This window comes from Taudactylus pleione, unplaced genomic scaffold (assembly GCF_031769625.1).
Source record: "Taudactylus pleione unplaced genomic scaffold, aTauple2 ptg000707l, whole genome shotgun sequence".
Taxonomy (NCBI): Eukaryota; Metazoa; Chordata; class Amphibia; order Anura; family Myobatrachidae; genus Taudactylus; species Taudactylus pleione.
The window spans coordinates 12,088,472-12,116,458 of NW_028285109.1; positions in this window are offsets into that span (position 1 = coordinate 12,088,472).

Here is a 27,987-nt window from a genome sequence, read left to right on the forward strand (position 1 = left end):
ATGTGATACATTAGACCTGATTCTGAGCTGGAAGACTATATGACTGTTTTTGTGTGAAGCTCCGGAAGCCTGATTTACTATGTTATGCTAATGAAAAATTCTGTACAGCTAATACGAGGATCAGTGCGCCATCTAGCGGGAAGCCGGACCACTGATTTTTACGCCAGCCGGCGCAGCCGTCATCACTAGTATCTGCACTTACACCAGTCGCATGCTGGGTGCCAGAGATCAGTCAGAAACAGGCTTCCCTTCTATTAACTAGAGATGTGCATTGACCCCGAGTTTTGGTTTTGGATCTGGATTTATCATTTGTGTTTTGGTTGTGGTTTTGCAAATCCACCCTCAAGTGTTTTGGTTTTGGTTTTGGATCTGGATTTTAAAAAAAAATTATAATTATAAAAAGTTTTTTAAAGCAACTAAAATCGTGTAATTTTTGTAATCCAAAACCGGAAATTCGGATTTAAAATCCGGATTCTGAACCGCAGGAAGATAAGAACCGTGACTCAGCTCTGTCCGGATCTTCAGATCAGAACCAGGTCTCGGGTCTGTCCGGATTCACGTAAATCGGGTGGATTAGGATTTCTGGAGAACCGAACCGTACATCTCTAGTTTTAACAATCAACAAACACACAAAAAAGTGTCTACTTTAAAAGTGAAGATTACAAATATGTTCTGTATAAAATCTACTTTCATTAGCATTTGGACACAATGGAACCACAGTATATGGGGAACCCAGCCATACTTTATTGTGTGTGTGTGATTATAAAAAACCTTAAAGCCAGAAGTGCATCTTGGCCATTAAATGAAAACAACAGCCAACTCTCTGGGAAGTACTGTTATTATGATTATCATAAAAGGTGAGAGTGGCAAATTGTTTCTATTTAGAAAGGAAAAAAATTACCCCCCTTGTCTCCTTCCCAGGTCAGAAAAGGTGGTTATTCTGTCACACTCATAGCTCTAAAGAGGGTGACAGGTATTTAGTTGTCACTTCACATAAGCAGTATTCAGCATTGCATCAGCAGCAAAGCACACTATTTTCTCCTCTCTTTGAAGATAATTAGACTTCCCTTTTGTTGCAAATAAGATGTAAAACAGCTTTAACTGCCGGTGAAAGTGATTAAAGTAACCTGTATGGAACCCCATTACTTAAGGCATATTTCTTTTGGATGCATAATTTCCCTATTTTAAAGAAAACATAATGCATGCATAAAAAATCATACTGTTGAGATGCTTCTAAGTAAAAATTAGAACTCGATTAAAGGCGTTCTGTATAGCTTGTTAACACTGAGAAGTCTTTAAGTGTATTTTATCATCATAATGGGATAATGGCATGTTAGTGAAAGTAAACACTTCGATGAAATAAGTTTTTATAAACACCATCTTTATTGAAAACTTTGCACTTCAAGCTCAAAATAGACTAGGACAAAAGATATATTATATCATTAACCTTTATATATATAGAAAGTACCAACATACCTCTTAGCACCACTTTACAGATAATATATAGTCAGTCCATTCCACCAGCAGAATTTACAATCTAAATATCTGTCAAGCTTTTGGACTAGATAGATAGATAGATAGATAGATAGATAGATAGATAGATAGATAGATAGATAGATAGATAGATAGATAGATAGATAGATAGATAGATAGATAGATAGATAGATAGATAGACAGACATCTGTATAGATGCATTAGAAAAATTGTAATTTATATATTCCATATTTTAACATGATTAGATATCATCCAACTTTTTGGTCCTGTTTAGGACCTTAACCATGGCAGATGATATCATGAAAATGCATATATGGGCTCTGTACATTCAGCCTGCTTCAGAATTCAGAAACACAGATAAAATGAAGGCAGTCACCAGTCTATATCAATGCTTAAGTCTGCTACTGAGAAATGGATGTCTTGTTAACTCTCACTTGACTTTACAGTATGTTGAAAAAACTTTTATTAAACTTTACAAGTGTTGATGAAGACTGGTGCGTGCCTTCATTCTATCTGTGTATAGATGTCCTGCACCTGATTTCATGCAATCGCGATAGCGTTGTTAGATGATTGGTTAGCATGGTGTGTGGATCGTGGTCTTCCACATGCATAATAAACTAGTGTAATTGACTAGTAGGCAGGAAAAACTTTATCAAAGGGTTGTGATAGGACAAATTTGAAAGTATTCCCTACATTCCATACTTTGCTGTCAAGTACCATTTAATCCCCCATCCCTGAAGACAAATTTAAAAGAAAAAAAAGCATGGGAGGCTCCTTACAATATGCTAAAACTATTGCCAAGAAATAGGTATTCAAGCATCTCTATGAATATTGGATCTAGATGACCCCACTCCCTACCCTCGATTTGGGAATAAAGATCGCATACCCCTCTGTCCTTAGTGCCGGAAGGAAAATTAAGTGATCTAAAGTGAGACATACAGGTGAAATAAAATATTACAATGTAACAAAATATATGCACTACTAATAGTGTTTCATGTCTAACAAGATAGGAGGAGATGTATTATGCCCTGGAGAGAGATAAAGTGGATACGTTGCCCATACCAACCAACAGCTTGTAGTTATGATTTATCTAGCACAATGTATAAAATAACAGTTAGAAGTGGATTGACTGCTATGAGCAACTTCTTCGTTTTCTCCCTCTGCAAGGTTTGATCCATCTACCCCAAAGTGTGTGCACTATTCTATGTCCTGAAATAAACCACAACACCTAAAAACTTACTGTGTCCCAATTAATTTGTCCACCACAGTATGGGAGAGGAATTGCATAGAGCAAACACTCTAAAGTAAGTGTGACTCTTTGGTCTGCCACACGACTGCAGATACAGGCTGGGCAGAGTTAGTGGCCACATGTCTGCAGACACAGGCTGGGCAGAGCTCGTGGCCACATGTCTGCAGATACAGGCTGGGCAGTGATAGTGGCCACATGTCTGCAGATACAGGATGGGCAGAGCTAGTGGCCACATCTCTAGAGATACAGGCTGGGCAGAGCTTTTGGCCACATGTCTGCAGATATAGGCTGGGCAGAGCTAGTGGCCACATGTCTGCAGATACAGGATGGGCAGAGCTAGTGGCCACATGTCTGCAGATACAGGCTGGGCAGAGCTAGTGGCCACATGTCTGCAGATACAGGCTGGGCAGAGCTAGTGGCCACATGTCTGCAGATACAGGCTGGACAAAGCTAGTGGCCACATGTCTACATATACAGGCTGGGCAGAGCTAGTGGCCACATCTCTGCAGAAAGGCTGGGCAGAGCTAGTGGCCACATGTCTTCAGATACTGGATGGACAGAGCTAGTGGTCACATGTCTGCAGATACAGGCTGGGCAGAGCTAGTGGCCACATGTCTGCAGATACAGGATGGACAGAGCTAGTGGCCACATGTCTGCAGATACAGGCTGGGCAGAGCTAGTGGCCACATGTCTGCAGATACAGGCTGGGCATAGCTAGTGGCCACATGTCTGCAGATACAGGCTGGGCAGAGCTAGTGGCCACATGTCTGCAGATACAGGCTGGGCAGAGCTAGTGGCCACATGTCTACATATACAGGCTGGGCAGAGCTAGTGGCCACATGGCAGAGCTAGTGGCCACACATCTTCAGATACAAGCTCGGCAGAGCTAGTGGCCACATGTCTGCAGATACAGGCTGGGTAGAGCTAGTGGCCACATGTCTGCAGATACAGGCTGGGCAAAGCTATTGGCCACATGTCTGCAGATACAGGCTGGGCAGAGCTAGTGGCCACATCTCTGCAGATACCGGCTGGGCAGAGCTAGTGGCCACATCTCTGCAGATACAGGCTGGGCAGAGCTAGTGCCCACATGTCTGCAGATACAGGCTGGGTAGAGCTAGTGGCCACATGTCTGCAGATACTGGCTGGGCAAAGCTATTGGCCACATGTCTGCAGATACAGGCTGGGCAAAGCTAGTGGCCACATCTCTGCAGATACAGGATAGGCAGGGCTAGTGGCCACATGTCTTCAGATACAGGTTGGGCAGAGCTAGTGGCCACATTTCTACAGATACAGGCTGGGCAGAGCTAGTGGCCAAATGCTGTAGACTCCTGCAGTTGAGTGGAATGTGATTTAAGGCCTTATAAATCACACACTGCTGTGATCGCTTCAGCGTCTTTGTGCTACTGCTCGTATCACCCTTCTCCTGGTGTACAAGCCTGTGGATGTATGGTCAAGGACTGAGACACCCACTTTGACCATCTTCAGATGCTGTAATATCACTTGGTGCATCTTGAGACACAACAATCGGTCGCACCATTGAAACTTGCACCAGCACCCTTAGTAAGCGCAGATTCTCCTTCAGAGTACAGCCTCAAATGTGAGTGATTAAGCATCTCAATGCGCAACTAGTTATGCGACACACCCGCGACACTCCCATAACACACTCACGAGACGGACCATCTCCGTGCATTGGTGATGTGCAGTGATGTCAATGGATGGGGTGGCACACATGGAGATGGGTCTGAGTGCTGGCAGCCTGTCTCACCCCCTACTCACTGTAACTCTCTCCTCACTACACTAAGGGCCTGATTCAGAGCCGCTCGTAAGCGGCCGCTCGTTCGCTCCGAGCGATGTTCGCACATCTGCGCATGCGTATGGGTCATAATTAGGGGTGTGCACCGGCCACTTTTCGTGTTTTGTGTTTTGGTTTTGGATCTGGATCTTTCTTCGTGTTTTGGATCTGGATTGGTTTTGCCAAAACCACCCTTCCGTGTTTTGGTTTCTGGGTTTTGTGTTTTGGATCTGTATTTTTTTTTAAAAAAGCATAAAAACAGCTAAAATCACAGAATTTGTGGTTTTTTATGCTCCTATTCAATTGTTAACCTCAATAACCTTCATTTCCACTCATTTCCAGTCTATTCTGAACACCTCACACCTCACAATATTGTTTTTATGTCCAAAAGGTTGCACCGAGGTAGCTGGATGACTATGCTAAGCAACACGAGTGGGCGGCACAAGATGTCGTCCTCATCCTCTTCATCCACCGATTCCTTGGATAAAACAGGAAAAAGGGATTTAGGTGTCCCTGGACTGCTTACGGTCTTAGCCAAAGTTTCTGAACTTGACAGTAACTTTTTATGAACGCGCTGCAGGTGCCGTATAAGGGAGGATGTTCCTAGGTGGTTAACGTCCCTACCCCTACTTATTTTACCTTTACATATGGTACATATGGCAAGACAGTTGTTGTCCGGATTTGGATAGAAATATTGCCAGACCAAAGACATAGAATGTATAGTCTTCTGCCCAGGCATGACCGTGATGGGCTTTTTCATCCCACGGACAACAACTGTCTCCCCCGGAGCCTGATTTAAACAAACCACATCACCATCAGAATCCTCCTCGCCAACTTCCTCCTCAGCGCCAGCTACACCAGTATCCTCATCCTGTTGTACTTCAACAGTGACATCTTCAATTTGCATATCAGCAAGTGGACTGTGGGTGCTCCTTTCAGCACATGCAGGGGGCGTGCAAATGGTGGAAAGAGCCACCTCTTCCCGTCCAGTGCTGGCAAGGTCAGGCATCGCAACCGCCACCACACTTGGACTCTCCTTGGGGATTTGTGATATCTTCTTAGAACGCACAGTTCTTCGCTGTGCTTTTGCCAGCTTAACTCGTTTGATTTTTTTTAGCGAGAGGAGGGCTTCCATCGTCATGTGAAGCTGAACCACTAGTCATGAACATAGGGAAAGACCTTAGCCGTTCCTTGCCACTCCGTGTCATAAATAGCATATTGGCAAGTTTACGTTTCTCTTCAGATGATTTATATGTTTTTTTTAAGGTCATTTTCCTGAACTTTGTCATTTGGGATTGTATGTGCCCTCTACTATGACATTGGGCATCGGCCTTGGTAGACGACGTTGATGGCATGTTATCGTCTATGTCATGACTAGTGGCAGCAGCTTCAGCACTAGGAGGAAGTGGTTCTTGATCTTTCCCTATTTTATTTTTATCAGAGAAAGTTTGGTCCTCCATTTATGTTATATTGATTTGATATATACGTGCGACTAAGGCGCACACAAACACAGAAAATATTTTTTTATTTTTGTTGGAGACTAGTGCACTTTGTGGGTTACACCACCCTTTAAGAAATGAGCCAGCCGGCTCTTTACTTATGGGACACAGGCGCACGCTTGGTGCTGCTCCTTTGTTGATGCACGTGCAGCCACAGTGCACACAATTCACAAACACAGAAAATATTTTTTTATTTTGTTTGGAGTGTACTTTGGGGGTTACAGCACCCTTTAACGGACAAGCCAGCTGGCCCTTTACTAATGGGACACAGGCGCACGCTTGGCGCTGCTCCTTTGTTGATGCACGTGCAGCCACAGTGCACACAATTCACAAACACAAAAAAAATATTACATTTTTTTGCACTTGGGGGGAGCACCCCTGATGGACAGAGCACCCCCTGGACAACACTACAGCACCCCTTTAGGACTGGGACACTGCACAGGACTTTGGAGTGGACACAGCCCCTATGGACAACTGACTGCACAACACAGTCCAGCCAGCCCCTATGGACTTTGAAGGAGTGGACACAGCCCCTATGGACAACAGCAGCACAGCACAACACTACACTGCACTACACTACACTACACAGCCCAGCCAGCCCTAACTCCCACCCTCCCTCTTCACTGTCCACAGCCGAGTGAGAAAATGGCACCGACGCGGGTACCTTATATAGGATCCAAAACCCGCGAGACCCGGAAGCCGGGATGATGACATTTTGCCTCGATTTCAGATCCGAGTCAGGCGGGAAAAGTCGAGCCTGACTCGGATCGGCCTCGGATCGGGGGGGCTCGGGGGGGTTCGGATTTCAGAAATCCGAACCTGCTCACCCCTAGTCGTAATGTGCATGCGCCAACCAATCAGTGCGGTCGGAAATCGTGTGTTTGCAAAATAGCGAGTGCCTGCTAATTTCAGTGACAGGATGAGGCGGTTGTGGGTGGTAACAGGGGAAGGTGTTTGAAAACCGGGGAGTGGAGATCCGAACGCAGGCGTGCCAAACGGTCAAAACGGGCGTTTTAAGGGTGTGCATAATTAACAAAGCAGCGTCATCGGCCACGTGACTTGGTTGTCTCTTACCCTGAACTGTTCGCATGATTGCGGTAGGAAAATCCAACCACAAGCACTGCGAGCAGCTCAGACGCCTTTCGATGTACTCGATTAATTTAATAAATAGCGCAGATGAGGTATGATGCAAGCGGCCAGGGGGCGTCTTTACAAAATAGCGAGCGCATGTTTTGTTCGCTCGCTCAGACATAGAGGCATCAACAGACCGCAAAGAGCGAGCACTCAATTTAAATAGCTGGCCCCTTTTTCTGAACGAGCGAGCGCAAATAGCGTCCGGCTCTGAATTAGGCCCTAAGTTTCAGTGTCCATTGAATCTCCTACTTGCCTCACTGTGGGCCTGATTCAGAGGCGGACGCAAGTGGATGATCGCTCGTTCGACGAACGAGCGAGAAAATGTAAATTCAAGCGCTCGCTCGTAAGTTCGCTCGTAGCTAATCTTCCATCCCAAAGTCTCCCAAACCCCTCCTCTAGCTAACGAACGAGCAAAATTGCGACCGTCCATCTCAAAATTTGGTTGCAGGGAACGCTCGCACAAGTCCAAACCGGAAGTGGGCCTGTCAGACTTCGATTACCTGCTCGTTCATTCTGCATACATACTTTAATCGTTTCATGCCAATCAATATATTAATTAGCTTAATTGCTCTTCACATGTTTGCAATCCGTTTTTTTTTCCATTTTCAATAAGCTTTGTTCTTGTCCGTGTGTGTTATTTTTCCCGCAGAATACTTACGGTTTCACCAATGTTTTACTTTATAAAAAATACATGTTGTAACCAATGATCCTATTGTTTTCATGTGTTTGTGATAGGCATATTTTAGTTTATTCATTTCTTTATTTAAATTAGCTTACGAATGTCACTGCATCAAGCCTATCATAACTCACATTATATTGTTTAGGCTGGAGGACACATGACTCATACAATAACCAATAGAATGGTTCCTGTTAATTTACCAAGTACATTAGCCAATCAAATATTTACTCTGGCCTTTATTAAAACTGTTTGGTGTAAAAAAAATCATTGCCATCATGAGAGCCTCCGCGTTTACCAGGAGGGAGCTTTTGGTGCTAACGGAGGTGATGGACCGGCGGATCACCAGCCAGCCTCCCCCCATCAGCAACCGCCAGAAGCGATCCGCCTTTGCGGAGGTTCGCCACCGCCTGCACTCCTTTGGCTCACGCCGAAATATCGGGCAGCTAGAGCGCAGGTGGTCGAATCTGCGATGCCGCACGCCACGCTTGCTGGCCTGTTTTCGGCTGCGTATAGCTGAAAGTAAGTATTTGTTTGGTTATTTTCTTGGCTTTTTTTGTGGCCCTATCTGCGTGTGCATGTTTTCAGTACAGCCCTTTTTGTTTATTGTGGGCCTATCTGCGTGTGCATGTTTTCAGTATAGCCCTGTTGGTAGTTTTTTGACAGGCCTGCGTGTGAATGTTTTCCATTTTTTTAATGTTATAACATTTGTGGAGTTGTTAATTTGTGGCCAAACCCCCCCCCCCAAAAAAAGACTAAACATTTTTCAAACCTCATTTAGGGGCTGAACGCAGCAGCCGGGCTCGCCGCAGTAACAGACGCCGGGCTCGTCCCCTGAGTCCGACTCCCAGCACAGCTACAACTCCCCAACCTTCCCCCAATTCCCCCTCCACCCCTGACCGGCCACTACCTGAGGCCCCTCCCTCTGGCAATTTGCCCCACCACCAAAATTCACCCTCCACTCCACCCCCCCCTCTCTTTTCTTCACCCTCCACTCCACCCCCCCCTTTCTTTTCTTCACCCTCCACTCCACCCCCCCTTCTCTTTTCTTCACCCTCCCCTCCCCCCCTGGCACTTTTCATCACCATCCAGCAGCTCGGAGATCTCCCCTCCGTGTAGCCGCCAGCACTGGCCCACCTCCGAGGAGGCGGAGGATGGAGGGCCTCAAAACACCTAAATCCAAATAACCGGTATGTTTCCCTTTAAAACATTTTTTTTTTTTAGTGGAGACTTTAGTGGACATTTTTAATTTGATAGACAATGTCTTGGATTTTTTCCACTGATACATATCACACATGTCCAAACACTCATACTTGGGTATTTATTGTTTACCCTAACAAGGGTACTTCGTCCTTTTTGTGGTCGCCTTTTTGTGTGTTCATTTGTAATTTAGTATTTATACCATCTTTGCATTTGCCAGTACTTTGTTTTTTTCATCACAACTGGATCTTTGTTTAAACTAGATTTATTTGTTTAGTTTGCTTTGTAAACTTATAATGTAAGGTGTCATTTTATTAAGTTTCATTTTTGTTTTTTCCAACAGAGGACCAGAGGCGGCTGCATTCTATGCAGGAGGGATTGGCCGCCTTGCGTGGGCACGTTATCCAGATGTTAGTGGTCCTTGACCACATGGCGGCGGCCCTTCGGAGATGATTTTTTTTTTGGCTTGTTTGTTTTTTTCCAAAACTTTGTTTGAAATTAAAATTTTGTTGGATTTTAACGAGTCTCATTCCTTGTCTGAAACAATTACATTGTTTAACCTTCCATAAGTCGACTATTTGATCATGTTCTTTAAAGTAAGGTAAATTATATTGTACAAAGCGCTAGTAAGTATGTAGGCTGCCACATTAAACACCTCACCATACCAATAGGTTATTAGAAATTCAAACATTTTCTTGTTTTTCTTTGGGTGGGTAATGTAAATTGAAAAATAAACCTGCTTTGGCCTAGTTTTGAAAACCTACTGATTCAACATAATACCTTTGTTGTTTTTTGAAAGCCACAAAGCATGTTCAAAGACTTAGACATTTCACACATTACAGGATTAGGCATTACGAAAGGTGACATTTTTTGTGCCAGGTTACACGTGATTCTAATTTTGAAAAAAACAGTCTTTTTAACGGCAAACAAAAATTTAATACACACCAAACACATACAGAAACTGAATTGTGACAAGCAATTCACACAGTGAAAAGACACTCCAAAAAACAACCAACACCAAAAGCAAACAACAAAAGAAACAATCAAGAACTGATTAAATAAGTAGCAGGCCAACATAAATCCACAAATGAGGCGATGAAATAATTGATTCCAAAGTTAGATCCAATGTGGCCACATGTACACAATTTAGTGGAGCAGGTAATAGGCATCGTTTTTTCGAGGTTTGTAAAGGAAGACAAGAAAAAAATCAAATAAAAAAAAATTAAAAAAGGCACATTACAATCGGATATGTCGACATTGTGTCAATTAAGTAAATGTTTGACAATAATTACCTGAAATATCTGGCCACCACATCATCGCGTATGGCCCCCCCACATACTGACCTCCGATGAACCTCGGGGGGCCATCCTCAGGCAAGGCATCCTCTGGCTGCATTGGGACACCACTCCTTATGGCGATGTTGTGAAATATCCCACACAGGACAACAATTTTCGAAACCATATCCGGCAAATACATGAGCTCGCCACCAGAGTGGTGGAGGCATCTGAATCGGCCTTTTAAAAGGCCGATACAGCGCTCCACCACCTGCCTGGTGGCTGTAAGTGCGGAATTATACTCACTTTGTGGCCCTGGTGTGGGAGCCAAATAAGGAGTGAGCAGCCAGGGCGTGCAAGGGTAACCACTGTCTCCTGTGAAAAAACAAACACAAACATCAGGACCATTGTGTAACAAGCTTTGCATTGGTTGCCACGGAAGGTGTCAACTTAACCAGAAGCCACGCATCACCAGCTTGTAGGTTGTCTAATTTTTGCCAAATCCCTGATTGCCGGATGACAAAGGAATCATGTGCACTCCCGGGGAATTTGGCATTCAGGGACAGGATCTGGAGGGAGGCATCACATACCACCATTACATTCAGTGAATTAAAGTTTTTTCGGTTCCTATAAATAGCCTCCAGCTTTGCTGGAGGCTGAAGTGGTATGTGAGTGCCATCCACAACCCCTATGATGTGTGGGAAGCCAGCTATTTGTAAAAATTGGCCTTCGCCACACTAAGGGAACTCATATCCACTGGCATTTGAATAAAATTATGGAGGTGTCCCCTCCAGAGGGGGATTCAATATGAAACGTTAACTTCACTGTCGAAGTTAACGTTTCATATCGGAGTTTTTTTCTGCATAAAGGTATGGTGCACGCTCCCGCTTAGCCCCGTATTCAATATCAAATTAACGAAAACGGGAAACTCCGAAGTTGGATTGGCGGAAAGTTATGAAGTTTTCCATAAAATAATTGTAAGACCCCCTAAAGTTGGGAAAACATGGGGGCACACTGTGGGTACCCCCGTTTTAGCCTTTAATTGAAAGTCGGGGATTTAAATAGCCGCAGCAGGTGTTTTTTTACCGACTTTGAGCAAGTGATGCAGAAGAGCACTTAGGATTTTTCAGAAAAGATTTTAAGTGGTCCCATCAAATTTGGGGTACATTAAAATGGGTCCTAGCATATTTTGGTGTCCCTAAAGTAAGTTTTTTTCATTTCTGCATTTGTGCACCTGCCGCTATAATTCTATTCTTCAAAACACCTGCCGCATACATGCAGAATAGCCCTGAACCTATTTGCCTATTGTTTAACAATTATATTTTTTTCTAATTTTTGGGAACCCCAAATTTACAAAAACTTTTTTGTGGTATCCCTATTTTTAAAAAAACCTTTCTTTAACACAGTTCTTTTTTAAATGACATTCTCAGGGGTGCAGGCTTTTGTTGTTAAAGCCTGCACCCCTAAACCCCAAATCTGCACTTTTTTTAGACACCTGTTCAATGGTGAAAACTTATCCCCATTTTTTAACTTCGACTATTCTAAAATGTGAAAAGTCTTTGATATTGAATACGGTGTAAAAGTAAAAACAGTGATATTAACAGAAAAATGTAAATAAGTGCTATATTAACGCAAAAAAATACTTATCGCACCCATATTGAATACCCCTGCTAGTGGTAAAACATGACTTTACATTTGTTCCAGGCAAAAAACATTAGTGCGCTAAATAGTTTGCATTTTTGACTGGTTAAGAAGGAAACATTAGTGCGCTAAATAGTTCGCATTTTTGACTGGTTAAGAAGGAAACATTAGTGCGCTAAATAGTTTGCATTTTTGAATGGTTAAGAAGGAAACATTAGTGCGCTAAATAGTTTGCATTTTTGACTGGTTAAGAAGGAAACATTAGTGCGCTAAATAGTTCGTATTTTTGACTGGTTAAGAAGGAAACATTAGTGCGCTAAATAGTTTGCATTTTTGACTGGTTAAGAAGGAAACATTAGTGCGCTAAATAGTTTGCATTTTTGAATGGTTAAGAAGGAAACATTAGTGCGCTAAATAGTTCGCATTTTTGACTGGTTAAAAAGGAAACATTAGTGCGCTAAATAGTTCGCATGTTTGAATGGTTAAGAAGGAAACATTAGTGCGCTAAATAGTTCGCATTTTTGAATGGTTAAGAAGGAAACATTAGTGCGCTAAATAGTTCGCATTTTTGAATGGTTAAGAAGGAAACAGTGCGCTAAATAGTTCGCATTTTTAAAAATTTAAAAAAGTAACTATATTTAGCAAAAGAGTACGCTATATTTAGTGTTAATACATGATTGTTTAAATTAAAAATAAAACATTACTTGGCAAAACATATGCGAAGACCAACACATCAAAATTGTAAAATCATGAAACAATAAAAACTTACCGAAAAGCGACAAATAAGTCACAGTCCAAAAACTTCAATGGGGCACTGCCTAAATAACTTTAAAAAAATATATATATAAGTAATAACATTTGGTTAGTAGATCCATTATTTTTTCAAGGAGTTTTTAAAAAGACTTTCTCAAAAAATAACCAAAAAAGAAAATAACCACAAAAAAAAGCGAACGGAAAATCCAAAAATCAAAAAAACAAAAACAATAACCAACTCCAAAAAACCGCCTCAAACCACTAATCACGCCAACAATCCACTCCTCCAAGCTAAACCTCCAACATTCATCACCCGCCACCTCGACTCGAGTCGCAACAAGCCATAAATAGTCTTTATTTTCCCGCTCAAAGTAAGGACGGATCATAGGAGCGCACAATCAATGATGCGGACAAATAATGAGGACGCATGTATAAATACGTCACGGAAATTCACAAACGGTCTGCTGTAGTTCAAGTTGAGGTGCTCATAATGGCTACAGAACAGCAAAACAATGGCCAAGAGGCGCCCGGTAAGTATTTGTCTCTTTTGTATTAAAGGATTATTTAGAACCCTAATTTAGAGAAAGTTTGACATCAAAATTTAAACAATGTTTTTAAAAAAAGGTTTTGAGGATGCCATGGAAGAGGCTGCTGGGCCGAGTAGGCCAACAAAACAAACAAAAAAAAATGGCAACCACAATTCACAAGAAAGGAGAGGGAGGTTTTGGTCCTAATGTGTGTTGACACCCTGCCACAGGCAGAAAGGAATATGGGTGCAAGCCAGAAGTGGAAAATGTGGGATGAGATAGCCAGTGCTGTCAATAGGGTGGGTGAGTTTGACCGTGCAACCCGGGATGTCAAACGCCGGTACGTAAAAACTACATTTTAATAAAAAGTGGTTACGGGGCCAAATACTGCAGGAATAATGCAAACTTTTTCACCCACAGATGGACCGATTTTAAATATCGGCTGAAACAAAAACTGGCTGAGAGGGCTAGGCATGCAAGGGGGACAGGTGGGGGTCCCACCCCTGTGTCATTGGAACTTAATGACTTGGAAGAGCTGGCACAGGGGTGTGTGCAGGATGAGGAGGTGTTTGGAGTGTCCAACATGGATACGGACATGCCCGACTTTGCGGCTCCTCATGTTGTCCCAGGTAAATGTTGTTATGTTACCAACTCTGAAATGTGTTTGTGACAATATGTAGATTCGAATGTTACTCTTTTCTCTTTTTTCTCACAGAGACACAGGCGGATGAGTCTGCTCCAGAGGGGAGCCTTGGCCGCAGAATTTCTGCTGGCTCTGCAGGGGAGGAAGCAGTAGATCCGGCTGGAGACCCTGCAGAAGCCAGTCCAGGGCAATCCCCCTCGCAGGCAGTGGCCCTCCTCACGAATCTCAATTTTAAATTGGATCACCACACGGATATTCTGCTGAGGATGGACGCCAGTCTGCTACGGGTGGCGGAGGCCATGGAGCAAAATGCTGCGGCCAACGTGACCATTGCTCAGGCCCTGGCCGAAAATACTGGGGCCAACATCAGAATTGCCAATGCCCTGGAGCAGCTCATTCGCCAGCACATGGTGGAGCCGGCCTCCCTTTCTGCCGGAATATCAGGATCCTCCACCTCTGGCACAACAACAGCCATCCCTCCAAATGTGCCTAGCCCTCTGCCTAGTCCAGAAGCCACAACATCTGCCTCTGGACAGGCCAGCCAAAGGACATCCCGGACCCGGTCAGGCTCCCACCCTACCCCGGCCAAACGGGCCAAAAAGCGATGACAGCACTGGCTAATTTTCCCACAATTCTTCTGTGCTTGCCCCGTATTCCTTAAGGGCCAAAACTTCCCTCTCCTTTCTTGTGAATTGTTGTTAATGTGTGTTATTTTCTTTTTAGCAAATGCCACTATTGTTGTGTTTTTAATTTTTATTTCCAATTTTGTTATGTTAGCCAGAGCTGAAATCTGCCAAATGCACATTAGAAAAAAAAAATGTGTCTAAAAAATAAAAACATTTGAAAATCTGCTCCATTGTATTGTGACATTATTCTAAAAATGGTTTATAGGTAATCTCGGCCAAAAAAAAAAAAAAAAAAGAGGACATTATTTTGAATTCAGATTCCAAAGGGTTAAAAACCATTTAGGAGTTTTAAGGAACACTTTGCAAAAACAAAATGGATGCGATTTTTTCTGGCCCATTAAAAATGTTGCAAAAACACAAACATGATGACAATATTGTTGCAATAACACGAAACCAAAAATAAAATGCAAAAAAAAAAAAAATTCACAAAAATTGGTACGCTAATTGATTGTCTAATCCAGAAATTAGCAGCTGAGTATTTCACCTGCGTACGGTTTTCTGCTAAACACATTACAAGCTTGTTCTCAATTCTAAGTTGATTGTTTTTCTGGCAAGAAATGATAAATCGATTAAACATCGAAGAGGCACGGGAAGGAGGACGAGACCATCGTCATTGTGATAGAGTATACCAGACCACAAGCTGTGTGAGCAGTTTGAACGGAAAGTGGATCAGACAGTGACGTATCACTTGTTCCGTTCACATTGGCCGTTCGCATGAGATAATTTATGTACGCCCAAAAAACGCCTCGACACGCCTGCGTTTTCCCATCTCCACCCCCGTCAGCGCCATAAAAACGGCCTGTTCTGTCAATCACATTTGACATGTCACTTCCTGTTCGCTATTCGAATAACATCTAAAAAAAAGATCCCAATCAGCCGTACGCACAAGCGCAGTTTTACACCAGCGCATGCGTGGTTTCACAACATCGGAACGCTACGAGCGTACTGCCGCTTACGAGCGGCTCTGAATGAGGGCCTGTGTCTTCTCTTGCTTCTGCAGGCTGAGCTCTGATCTCTGAACACTGCAGTGTACTTTCTGGTCACATGACACATCCAAGGTGTATTGAGTTTGTGCTGTGTGTGATATTCAAGTGAACTGAACTCTATTTCTGATTAGTTGCCTGTATTTACTGGTAGTACAGAGACACAAAAATTCCTATATCAGCAGTTCTTATTCTAATAAATTGTATGTGGTTATGTTAGTCCACAACCTATGTATAGAATTTATATGTGCTACGTTTGATATCCAAGTGAATTGCAGCTCTTACTCAATAATCCGTGAGTGGTTATGTTAGTCCACAACCTATGTATAGAGTTTACATGTGCTGCGTATGATATTTAAGTAAATTGAATTCTCTCTCTAATTAGTTGTCTGTATTTACCAGTATTACAGAGACACAATAATAGCTATATCAGCAGTTCTTATTCTAATAAATTGTATGTGGTTATGTTAGTCCACAACCTATGTATAGAGTTTATATGTGCTATGTTTGACATGGCTTTGTTAGTCCACATATGTTCAAGTATTTACATGTGTACCAGTCACAATTATCGTATGGGATTTTCTAAAAGTATTCCCTCATATACCTGTATGTTAAACTAGTATTTTGAGAGTACTTAAATCCTTGCTGGCTAGGCATTTACTATCTTCTTCTGCCGCACTCTCATAAGACACGCTGCTGTGCCTGTCCTGCGCTGCGGCCACAACAGGGCATCACACAGCATGTACTCCTGACAGCAGATGCAGCACTTTGCTCACATCTAACTTCACTGAGCCATTGTGCCTACCCACTCACCATCATTCAATACTTGGTACAACGATGGCAGCAGCAGTTAGCGACTCGTAAGTGTCAGCCTTCTTTTTCTTTTCTATTAGCTTTCTCATATGTGTGTAAACCTCTTCAAGCATTTAAACTGCATAGATCAAATAATACAGGTTATGTCTATTTTCAGTCATTGTTACAGTATATACCTGTATTCATGTGATTATGCTATTAGTTTATCTTTGTATGGAGTTTACATGTGTGCTAGAAGTTACTGACTATGCTTGATGCCATTTGAGGTATTCACAAACGCACACCATATTGAGAATCCTTAAATGTGAGACTTACCATGGTGGTTTGATTATCTTCTACGTACACTGAAGTACCATCAGCAGCGTCTTTCCCAACATTTTAATTTCTGTTTGGATTCAGGAAACATTACAGGATTTGAATTATTTGTGATATTTAAGTTGACTTTGCAGTATTTTTAATCTGTTTCATGCTATTTAATCCCTCACTTACACATTCACCACACTATTTTGCCTTCACCATGTACTATGTATGTGTATTTTTAAATGGGACAAGGTGACCTAGGACCTTGAATTTACTGGATCATTGTACAGTCACCAACTATGCCCAATTGTCCAATTTTTAGTTGTATGTTCTGTTTGTCTAGGACTCTAGGTGAGTCCAATTATTGTATAATACAGGTTATGTTTTAATCCTTATTTTCATATAGTGTGCCCCACATTGAAGTACTTTGTCTCTTTCCTTTTATTACATCCAAGGTATCAATCAGTGCTCAAGGCACACCCCCCCCCCATATTCAGAGGCATGCCTCTATTAGCTCTCTTTCCGTGCAGCTTATTGCCCCAGGAACACCGAACACATGGCCTGATTCAGACCCGCTTGCGAGCGCTACACGCTCGCAGGCGGGTCGATGGTGGCCCAGTGCGCATGTGCATGACGGAGCCGGCTCCATCGTGCGCATACGCGAGACCCGGATAGCGATGGGTAAACCATCGCTCCGGGTCTCGTACCAAAGTGGGCATGCTGTCGATGTTGAGTGACAGCATGCCCCCTTTGGTGGGCGTGCCGGGGGAGTGGCTGCCCAAACGGAGGCGTTCTCATGTGAATGCCTCCGTTTGGGGCCGGCCCCACTGACCTCACGAGTGACGTCAGTGGGAGAGATTTCGGCTCTTTGAGAGCCAAAATCTCTCTGGGGCTTGCTGCAATGAGACCCTACCACAAGGGTCTCGTCGCAAGCCTGATTGTCGTGATGGTCTTGACCTTTGCGACCATCTTCCTGGCCGCTCGCTATAGCTGTGGGTGGTCACCCACAGCTATGCGAGCGACCAGGAGGCCACTCTAAAAATCCAGAAGGCCGGCCCTGATTCAGAGCGAGCGCTCTGTCAGACCGTCCGGCTCTGAATCAGGCCCACATTTCCAATACATTTCTGATACCATGCCTCTCAACCACAAGTGCCGTACAAGCTATTAGGGATGTCCATGCACGCCCAGTAGAAAAACAATTGCTGAAATCCATGAACATCAGCACTGCGTGCGCCTCACAATCAGGCCCTACAGGACAAAAAACATTTAAAATTTGCAATATTCATCATTTTCCCCAAACTAGTATAGGCAATTGAATTCCTTACTCAGGACCTACACGGCTTTGGATAGTGCTAGTATCTGGCACTAATTTAATGTTAACAGCTGAAAGGAGTTTGAAAAGTAAACTGCATGCCATAGCAGCCATCCAAGCCATCCACACTCATTCAATACCCGTTGTTCACATTCAGTCTTCTCTTGGCTCTTATCCAGGGATAAGTTACAGTACAGATGCTGTCATTGGTGGTCATATCTCTCAGGCACTGAAACCCTACAGTTTCATATTGTTTTAATCAATTAGGCTTTGTTTAATTTAATATTCCAAAGACACAAATTGCACCATGGGCTCCATATACAGAAATGTTAGTACACCAAGGAAGGAGACACACCATATTTCTGGTGCAGCCACGGCACAGGATAATAATAATAGGATAAAATATGCTGCTGATGAGTTTTGGTAATACCAAAGTTCTCTCTATTTGCATATTATAGGGGTCTATTGACTAAGCCTTGGCTGGAGATAGTACCAGCCAATCAGCTTCTAACTGTCAGTTTTTCAAATACAGCCTGTGACATGGCAGTTAAGAGCTGATTGGCTGGTACTTTATCTCCATTCACTTTCTCTCCATCCAAGCCTTAGTAAATAGACCAACCATTAAGGGAGTTGCGGGTGATCTTTGTCTTTATCGGACAATGAAATAATTAAATATAAAGTGGCCAATGTACTAGTCCACTTCAGGTCCAATCAAATATAAAAGCTTAAATATTACTGACGCTTTAATGATATATTCTATATGCAGTGTATGATGCTGATATATAACTGGAAACTCACGAATGAAAGCATTGATAAAGTGAAATATAAAGAATAATCCTATTGATATGGAATAAGCCAGCATCACTATATTTTGTAACATTATCTATGTATCCGTACAGCAGATAATGACGTGAAATCCTTGAGCCTATATCAGGATACAGTGTGGATGATGGTGTCCGGTGCAAATTAACAAACCCAGTGGTAAACGTAGTTCCATTTCAGCTGGGGACCTTGTGTAAATTAGCATTTGTTCCTAATCAGATCACTGTCCTTCTTTCTACAGTTGTATGGTGCTCCTAATGCCGTTTGCTTTCAGGTGAAAATGTATTCTCCTGGGGACACTTGTACAATTTCTGCCCCTGACAGAGAGGAATCTATCTCTTAATCAGCTCCTCGGCCTAAATTTTTCCTGATTCTTGCACTTTCCTGCTGTGAGTGCCGTTGTGAGTTGTTGGAAATGATTATTCATTTGTAAGCTTCCTTTATAGCATTTCCTCACATGTAGAGGTACCCACAGAGATGACCGAGGCTTTCATTTTGTAATTACACCTGTCAGAGGAAGGGATGTCCATACAGTTAGTGTGAGGTATGGCAGTTTGCCACTTAACCCTTCAAACCTAGCCATTTACAATCTGCAATTTAAGCAGAATTTCCCTTTGATCTGATATAAATTTGTATAAATATTTTAGGATTGCAATGAGAACCAAATAACAGAGGCTGGAGAATAACTTTTGGGTAGGATGACTGGTTTATTTGAATAAAACCATGGGTACCACTACCTATGTAATAGCCTGCAAGATGCAAGCATAGGCACGATTACGGCAAATTTACCCGTATGTTTAAAGCGACAATCATTTAGAAGGAACCAATTATGTATATGGAGGCAGTGTATAAGATGAAGTGACATATATTGAGCTATTGAAACAACATACAGGTGCTCCAAGATCAATATAATTTGTAGTGTAGGCTCATGGTTAGTTGTGCCTGTAAGTACTAAGCACAGATGAATAAACAAGCCTGCTTACAGGTGCTCTAGGTTCAATGAAATTTATTCTGTTGGCTCACAATACAGATTAGTTTAGCTTGTAAGTAAAGATGAATGATACAGCCATGTTACAGCATGTATAGTAGTTTATTACTTTACCTGTCATGTATAACTTTATGCATGGAACAGCAAAGCATACATTTCTGTAGCTCAGCCAAGACAGACTAGAATGTGGATATTTCCTGCAGGTATAGCTCAAGAACAGTAAGTGCCTGAAAGTACAAGGATTGGTTTTGGACTGATAAGGTCTATATTTCTTTTGTTATACAGTAGCTCTTGTTTAGTACCAAGATGTACAGTACATCCAGCTGATGAGCTGAGAATTACAGTATCCATGTAGACAGTCTGTAGCTCAAGCACCAATCTTAATGGTAGTGTAAGAATATTGGTTTATCTTAGTGCAAAACCCCTTCAGAATCACCAAAGGACACCTTGCAACATCTGAGGTAGTCATACAAATGAAGGACTTCAGTTGTACAAAATTCAGATTCAATCTTTTTTATCTGGATTCAGTACAACCCCCTTCCCCCCCATTGTTCCCTTTTACTTATCCCCTATTCCCGGGCCTCTCCTCCTGGTAGTTTGTCCCCTTGCTGCTCAGGGAGACTGTGGCATGCAATTGGATAACGGAGCTTCAGCCAAATCTGGAGGTTCATAAAGATATCTTTTGAAAGTCCCAATCTGATACGATACCTTTTTGAACATATTTCTTCACTTATCACATTCAGTGCACATATTTATGTGTTTGATGGAATCACACTATATATTTACTATTTTGTTCCTATATTATATACCTACCTGAATTGAGTCTTGGCTTTGCAGTGACCACCACCACGGAGGAGTTAAAAAGATGTCTTCTGACCACTGTGAGAACATTGAGTGTTGTCCTCAACACCCTTTTTATAAACTTACCAATTAACTTGTTAGTACTAAACAGGACACTTTTAAAGATTCGCTGCCACCCGTGAATGATGGAAGTGTCTTTTTCATGTTGTGTTGCATATTTATTGTTTATTCAGTTTTTTATGTATGTCAAGAGCTGAGCCACATTATAGTTTGATAGAATATAGTGACCAAAAAGAGAAAGCTGAGTCTCCATGGTAACACATAAACAAATTAGTTTACCAGTAGGTATTATGAGTACGCGCGCGTGACCTCAATAAACACTCATGCAGAAAAATATCTTATACCTATGCAGGAAGTGCTGACAGGATGTTTAATCAGGATACATTCCAAATAATCTGTTTTCTTCAGAGAATAAGTTAAAGGTAGCAGCGGTGGGAAACAATTTTTTTATAAAGGAAACCAATAAACATTAAATTTCCGGCATTCTCTTCTAGTTGGCCTTATTTTCCCATGTGTCTTGTTTTAGGTAATATTTAAGCACATAATTCCAGAGGAATACAATCATTGACATCAGCAAACTTACATATAGTCAAGTTAGCATTACCTGCATATTACAGAGCAGATACTAGACTTTAACTTTTTTAATTTCTGATATAAATAATTTAGGATGTACAAAATGTGTCCTCTTTGCCGAATTGTCAACCATAAACCACTTATCAACTCGAGGGTGATAAAACAAAACTCAAAGGTGAAATTTGCCTATTATTCCATATAGCACCAACAGAGACTTGGAGAGTGCTCCGGCCTCATACTGTCCACTGATATTATTGGTGCACTCTTCAGTGTATCATGGGCACTCATCAGTGTACCCTTGCATCATGTTACAGAGCAAGGGTCTGATTCAGAGATGTACGCTAATACAAATGCAACTGCATTCCCTCACGGATCACAAGTTGCTTGTTAGGAACAGAGGGTTAGTCAGGTAGTTTAAGGTTGTGCACAATCTTAAGAAGCGATGCTCTAGGTGGACACTGCCTAAAAAGTTTAAGCATGGTGCGGCTTCTGAGCTGTGTAGCAACCTTGAGGGCTGAACTCTTGGCAAGTAGCGGCCTGTGGCCATAAACAAGATGCTGTCTTGTTGGGCTGCGTGGCAGCTTTGAGGGCTGGTTAGTTGTGGCAGCCTTGAGGGCTGGTTACTCTTGACTAGTTGAGGCCCGTGGGCCAAGGACAAGGTAAGCTTTTGGGCTGTGTGGCAGCCTTGAGGGCTGGTATGTCTTGGCTAGTTGCAGCCTGTGGGCAGAGGACAAGATGCAGCCTTTGGGCTGTGTGGCAGCCTTGTGGGCTGGAATGTTTTGGCTTGTTTCGACCGTGGGCCGAGGACAAGATGCAGCTTTTGGGCTGTGTGGCAGCCTTGAGGGCTGGTATGTCTTGGCTTGTTGCTGCCTGTGAGCCGAGAACAAGATGCAGCCTTTGGGCTGTGTAGCAGCCTGGAGGGCTGGTATGTCTTGACTTGTTGCGGCCTGTGAGCCAAGGACAGAATGCAGCCTTTGTGCTGTGTGGCAGCCTTGAGGGCCGAAACATCTCTGGTGATGATGCGCCTGGTTGCGCACCATGACGCTGAGATGCGACCAATGTTGCTGGGTTGAGACTGGCATTGGTATGCCGCATAGCGCACTTTGGACACGGTGGTGTGGCCAATGTCGCCGGGTTGACACTGGCGTTGGTACGCCGGATTGCACATTTTGGACGCTGAGGTGCGGCCAATGTCGCTGGGTTGACACTGGCGTTGGTACACTGGATTGCGCACCTTGGATGCTGAGGTGTGGCCAATGTCGCCGGGTTGACACTGGCGCTGGTATGCTAGGTTGCGAACTCGGAGGTGAGTGCACTCTGTGATGTGAGTGCACTCTGGGATGACACTAGCGGCTGAGGGCATAGATGCACACTGTGCCGCCTAGATAACACAAGCAGCACACAGCGGACCGTGCCGCCTGGATGCAACAAATGGCAGAGAATAGTCACGGCAAACTGGAATCTGGAGCTCGACTAAACAAACAGGAGACTGGCCACGACCAGAAACACGTGAAAATGCTATCACTGGCATCAGAGCAATGTTCACAGCAGCAGGATATGGACTCAGGAGCCAATCCAGATCAGCCCCAGAATGACAGACAGGAGGTAGGCGGAGTCTCAATGAACGCTGGCCCGGCATTCGCATAGAACAGGATTAGTAGTGCGGCGGCTTGTGACATTGCTAAAATATACTAATGCCTTCCAAAGCACATCCGTGCATAAGGAAGCCCTCTGCTAGCTTCTCATATTTGTCCGATGACGTACAACAGCGCAAACATTGGTACTATCAACGCACATCGGACAACCATGCACCATATGCGGCAGGGCTAACTGCCGCAAACACTGCAGCTCTCATGACATGCAGTGAGCAATCATGCTGCGAAGAAGATCGCAATGGCTAATTAATGCACGCTGTTTAAACGGTCAGGCACACCTGTGTTTGCCAATCAACCCCCCATTACCTCCCCCAAATGGTGACTTTCTGTCACTTACTTTGCGAGTGGATCCTCTGTGCGGGTGTAATGGCAAAGCAATTGATCCGTGTGCCAGGGCATGTGCAATAGCAAACAATCGCTCGATCTGCGTAACAATCGGCATTACATACATCTCTGAATCAGGCCCCAAGTAACTTGATTTCCTTTGTTCTTTTTAAGTATAGGAGATCTACGGCTCAGTGGACTTATGCACCCCTGAGAGCAAAGAGAAGGAAAAGACTTCATGGAATTCTTTGCCCATTCTCTCTCCAATTCCCTGCTTTGTTCATTTGAGCTCCCGATATTTAACATACCATAGGCATACATTTTTAACTGTCATAAATGACACCAAGCCATGGCCGATTATGGTCATATTTCTTAAAGAATATTTGCGGGGTATCCCCAGAAAACAGAAATTCCCCTGAATGTAACAAGATGGGACTGCAGCAAATACAGTATTTCCCATGGTCCCTCCATTTCCAACTGCAAAAGCAGCCCTTATAGGTTTCTGTGGGGGCTGCCAAGCTGTCGGATTTACCAAGCAGAGCTTGGCCCTGGTCGCTGACGCCATTTGAGAGATGGTGTTAGCCCTAGTACCCTATGGGCCACTCTAACACTGATTTATTTTTTTTTTAGAGAGGGATCCTCAGTCTGCCCCCATTGATGGATGTGCAGGCAGACGTTCCAAGCATGTACAGTAGGTGCAGTGGACCAAAACCCAGAAGCAGTGTGATAGTGTGAGCTATCGGAGTCCGTGTCCCAGCAACAGATTGTTCACTTTGCGAGTTTATCACACCACATATAAAATGCGTAATATGAAAAAAGGGCCGGTAAGACTTTTCTCCCTACAGTGAGACTTTCACCATCAAGTGAAGTAACCACCTGTGCCGATATCAATCTAATTAGATAGCTATCATTTTATTGTGTTACCAATAAGCTGCACATATACTCATTAAAACAAACACATACTGTATACTCATTAAACTGCATTAGAGATGCACATTTCATCTCTTTGCAAAGCAGCTTAATTGCTATTAATTAACAGTGGCTGCTTCTTATTGTGACTGCATTATATGATAGTATTGTCACTTTATAATAACATGAATTTTTCTCCAAACCCAGAGCAACACAGAAAAAAATATTTAATTGGAGAGTAATCTTCAGTAAATCACATCTTTGTATTATTGCTAGGGGTGTGCACCGGCCACTTTTCGTGTTTTGTGTTTTGGTTTTGGATCTGGATCTTTCTTCGTGTTTTGGATCTGGATTGGTTTTGCCAAAACCACCCTTCCGTGTTTTGGGTTCTGGGTTTTGTGTTTTGGATCTGTATTTTTTTTAAAAAAAGCATAAAAACAGCTAAAATCACAGAATTTGTAGGTTTTTCTGCTCCTATGCTATTATTAACCTCAATAACCTTAATTTCCACTCATTTCCAGTCTATTCTGAACACCTCACACCTCACAATAGTGTTTTTATGTCCAAAACGTTGCACCGAGGTAGCTGGATGACTATGCTAAGCGACACGAGTGGGCGGCACAAACACGTGACCCATCTAGGCGTGAAACTGCAGTGGCAGACAGGATGGCAGTTTGAAAAACTAGGCCCCAAACTGTACATAATGCAAAGAAAAAAAAGAGGTGCAAGATGGAATTGTCCTTGGGCCTCCCACCCACCCTTATGTTGTATAAACAGGACATGCACACTTTAACAAACCAATCATTTCAGCGCCAGGGTCTGCCACACAACTGTGGCTGAAATGATTGGTTCGTTTGGGCCCCCACAAAACAAGCTGGCAATTAATGTGTCCCTGCACAAACTGGCTCTATGGAGGCAAGATGTCATCCTCATCCTCCTCATCCACCGATTCCTCACCCTCTTCAGTGTGTACATCCTCATCCTCACAAAGTATTAACTCGTCCCCACTTGAATCCACCACCACAGGTCCCTCTGTACCTTCTGGAGGCTGGTCTCCCTGGAAGAGATGATAATTCATTTTGATGAACATCATCTTCTCCACATTCTGTGGAAGCAACCTCCTACGCCTTTCGCTGACAAGGTTCCCGGCTGCACTAAACACTCTTTCGGAGTACACACTGGAGGGGGGGCAACTCAGGTAAAATAGAGCCAGTTTGTACAGGGGCCTCCAAATTGCCTCTTTTTCCTGCCAGTACAGGTATGGACTGTCTGCCATGCCTACTTGGATGCTGTCACCGATGTAATCCTCCACCATTCTGTCAATGGTGACAGTATCATATGCAGTGACAGTAGACATGTCAGAAATTGTTGCCAGGTCCTTCAGTCCGGACCAGATGTCCAAACTTGGTCCTGCCTGCCCTGCATCACTGCCAGCGGGTTGCTTAGGATACCTAAGTTTTTTCCTGGCAGCCCCAGTTGCAGGAGAAAATGAAGAAGGAGCCGTTGACGTGTCACGTTCCGCTTCAGCTGACAGTGTGTTCACCAGCAGGTCTTTGCACCTCTGCAGGCTTGTGTCGGTCGGAAAGAGAGACACCACATAGGCTTTAAACCTAGGATCGAGCACGGTGGCCAAAACGTAGTGGTCTGATTTCAACAGATTGACCACCCTGGAATCCTGGCAAAGCGAATGAAGGGCTTCATCCACAAGTCCCACATGCCGAGCGGAATCGCTCCGTCTTAGCTCCTCCTTCACTTTCTCCAGCTGCTTCTGCAAAAGCCTGATGAGGGGAATGACCTGACTCAAGCTGGCAGTGTCTGAACTGACTTCACGTGTGGCAAGTTCGAAGGGCTGGAGAACCTTGCACAACACGGAAATCATTCTCCACTGCGCTTGAGTCAGGTGCATACCCCCTCCTTTGCCTATGTCATAGGTGGATGTATAGGCTTGTATGGCCTTTTGCTGCTCCTCCATCCTCTGAAGCATATAGAGGGTTGAGTTCCACCGCGTCACAACCTCTTGCTTCAGGTGATGGCGGGGCAGGTTCAAGAGTGTTTGCTGGCGCTCCAGTCTTCGGCACGCAGTCGCTGAATGGCGAAAGTGGCCAGAAATTTTTCGGGCCACCCAAAGCGTCTCCTGCACGCCCCTGTCGCTTTTCAGAAAATTCTGCACCACCAAGTTTATTGTGTGAGCAAAACATGGGACGTGCTGGAATTTGCCCAGATGTAATGCCCGCACAATATTGGTGGCGTTGTCAGATATCACAAATCCCCAGGAGAGTCTAAGTGGGGTAAGCCACTGGGCGATGATTTCCCTCAGTTTCTCTAAGAGGTTGTCGGCGGTGTGCCTCTTACTGAAACCGGTGATACACAGCGTAGCCTGCCTTGTAACGAGCTGGCATTTCTGAGATGCTGCTACTGGTGACGCTGCTGCTGTTGCTGCGTAAGGTGATACATCTACCCAGTGGGCTGTCACAGTCATATAGTCCTTAGTCTGCCCTGTTCCACTTGTCCACATGTCCGTGGTTAAGTGGACATTGTGTACAACGGCATTTTTCAGGACACTGAGGACACTTTTTCTGACGTTTCTGTACAGTCTCGGTATCGCCTGCCTAGTGAAGTGGAATCTAGACGGGATTTGGAACCGGGGACACACTACCTCCATCAATTGTCTAAATCCCACTGCACTAATGGCGGATACCGGACGCACGTCTAACACCAACATAGCAGTCAAGGCCTCAGTTATACGTTTTGCTTCAGGATGACTGCTGTCGTACTTCATCCTCCTTGCTAAGGACTGTTGGAGGGTCAATTGTTTAGTAAAAGTAGTGGTGTTCCTACTTCCTCTCTGGGATGATGAACGACTCCCAGCAGCAGCAACAGCAGCAGCGGCAGCAGTAGGCGTAGCAATGCAGGATCCTCCGGAGGAATCCCGGATAGGAGAGTCAGTCATGCCAGTGACATGGCCTGCAGGACTACTTCCGATCCTAACTAAGGAGGAAATTGACGAGGAGGGAGTTGACGGTGTGGTTTGCAGGCGCTTGGATACAACAGGACAACGGGATTTAGGTGTCCCTGGACTGCTTACGGTCTTAGCCAAAGTTTCTGAACTTGACAGTAACTTTTTATGAACGCGCTGCAGGTGCCGTATAAGGGAGGATGTTCCTAGGTGGTTGACGTCCCTACCCCTACTTATTTCACCTTTACATATGGTACATATGGCAAGACAGTTGTTGTCCGGATTTGGATAGAAATATTGCCAGACCAAAGAGGTGGAATGTTTGGTCTTCTGCCCAGGCATGACCGTGATGGGCTTTTTCATCCCACGGACAACAACTGTCTCCCCCGGAGCCTGATTTAAACAAACCACATCACCATCAGAATCCTCCTCGCCAACTTCCTCCTCAGCGCCAGCTACACCAGTATCCTCATCCTGTTGTACTTCAACAGTGACATCTTCAATTTGCATATCAGCAAGTGGACTGTGGGTGCTCCTTTCAGCACTTGCAGGGGGCGTGCAAATGGTGGAAAGAGCCACCTCTTCCCGTCCAGTGCTGGGAAGGTCAGGCATCGCAACCACCACCACACTTGGACTCTCCTTGGGGATTTGTGATATCTTCTTAGAAAGCACAGTTCTTCGCTGTGCTTTTGCCAGCTTAACTCTTTTGATTTTTTTAGTGGGAGGAGGGCTTCCATCGTCATGTGAAGCTGAACCACTAGTCATGAACATACTAGGGATCGACCTTAGCCGTTCCTTGCCACTCCGTGTCGTAAATGGCATATTGGCAAGTTTACGTTTCTCTTCAGCTGATTTAAATGTCTTTTTCAAGGTCATTTTCCTGAACTTTGCCATTTGGGATTGTATGTGCCCTCTACTATGAC